The sequence below is a fragment of the Otolemur garnettii genome, unplaced genomic scaffold (assembly GCF_000181295.1).
Source record: "Otolemur garnettii isolate 467f Iridium unplaced genomic scaffold, OtoGar3 scaffold00044, whole genome shotgun sequence".
Taxonomy (NCBI): domain Eukaryota; kingdom Metazoa; phylum Chordata; class Mammalia; order Primates; family Galagidae; genus Otolemur; species Otolemur garnettii.
Genome location: NW_003852439.1, coordinates 9,639,400 through 9,641,463, shown reverse-complemented (window position 1 = coordinate 9,641,463; position 2,064 = coordinate 9,639,400).

Genomic DNA, 2,064 nt, shown 5'->3' with positions numbered 1-2,064 from the left:
TTTAAGGCTACCTGAGTTACAGTGTCAGGAGAGTCAGTTCTGCTGGATATTGGCAAAATCTACCCATCCTAGAAGATGCAGGACAGAATACCTGAAGCTTAGTGGAAGTGCGCGAAAGCTCTCACAGCTGTTTCTCTTTGATGCCTCCAGTTTTGAACAACAAAATACAGCTGGGAATTTGAAGTGGCAAGGGGTTAGCCTCTCTAAGGTAGGCAAACTAATGGCCTCCCCAAAGATATCCTTCCTTCTAATACCCAGGGCCTGTGACTATGTTAGGCTACATGGAGAAAATACTTAGGTTGCAGATGGAATTAAGTTACTGAGAAAATAACCTGCAGATAAGGAGATCACCCTGAATTATCTGAGAGGGACCAACATAGTTACAAGGAAACTTAAATTTGGAGAAGAGAGGCAGAAGAGAACCAGACAGTTGGCAGCAGGAGAAAAACTTGATTATCCTTGCTGACTTTGAAGATGGAAGAAGGGATCCTGAGCCAAGCAATGTGAGTGGCCTCTAGAAATGGGAAAAAGGAAGTGGATTCCTCTCTAGTTTCCAGAAGAAATACAGTCTTGCTATCACTGTGATTTAGCCCAGTGAGACCCATTTCAGATTTCTGTAAGTGATCATTTTGTATCAGGTCAAACCACTGAATTTCTGGTAATTTATTACAGCAGCAACAGGAAATTTAAAAAGGTCTCCCTCCCCAGGTTAGGTTCAGTGCCTTCCCACTCAAAACAGGAAAGGGAAAATTGCAGCTATCCACTAGGGGCCTTGTCCACCAAGGCTGGAATAGCAGTTGTGCTTCTTCCCTCTGTCAGAAGTTATCCAGAACCCAGAAAAGACTTGCCAGGGAATTTAATGCCCCTGAGCCATCTCAGAGTCTCAAACTTTCACTCCTGGGAAGATGCAGTTTCTTGAAACTTCAGGGTCTTAGGGCAGAAATCTCAGTACCAATGTCTTTTTTTTTTAATTTTTTTTAGAGACAGTCTTGCTTTGTCACCCTCAGTAGAGTGCTGTAACACTCACAGCAACCTCCAGTTTTTGGGCTTAGGCAATTCTCTTGCCTCAGCCTCCTGACCAATGTCTTTTTTTTTTTTTTTAGGATTAATATAAGGATACAAATGACTAAGTTACATTGTTTGCGTTTGTAAGGTAAAGTCCAAGTTAGAGTTGAGTCCTTAACCCAGGAAGCGTGCCATATACCCCTACCAAGTATAGGATGTCATGCTGGAAAGGTGCTACTTTTTGTGCAGTGGTCAGAAGCTGCTGAGGAAGAGATCAGTGTAGGTGTCAGGATTGTGTGTATGGGGGTGGAGGTGGGGCATTCCAGACACAGAGTAGCAAGTGCAAAGAGCCCAGGATGAAGACACAAAGACTGTACAGGATTACATCTGTAATCCTGGCACTCTGGGAGGCGGAGGTAGGAGGATAGCTTGAGCTCAGGAGTTTGAGACCAGCTTGAGCGAGAGTGAGACTCAGTTTCTACTAAAAGTAGAAAAAATTAAATGGGCATCTTGGTGATGTCTATAGTCCCAGCTACTTGGGAAGGCTGAGGTAGGAAAGGAGAACCCTGGAGCTTGAGGTTACTGTGACAGCCATCACAGCAGTCTAGCCTGGGGCAACAGAGTAAGACTGTTAAAAAAAGAAAGAAAGAAAGAAAGAAAGAATTTCTCTATGGCTGCAACTGAATGAAAAAGAAAGAATAATATTGAAGATGGTAGGTAGTGGGGCCTTATAAAACAACTTAAGGAATTTGGATTGGACTTTTTTTTTAATCCTTAGAAAGGATAGGAAGTCATTGTAGGATTGTAGGATTTGAATAGGAGAAAATAATGATCTGACTTATGTTGACTAAAAAACTCTCTAGCTGTTGTATGTGAAATAGAACCTAGGAGACAGAAATTCAGGTGATGAGAAGTGATTGTATGCTTAATACACTTAGAAGATAAACCCAATAGATTTGTTGATGGATAGATGTCAGATGTTGGCAAAGACAAGAGGTAAAGGTGACTGACTCCATGGTTCTTGACCTATAACTGGAAGAAAGGTTTGTTTGTTTTGGG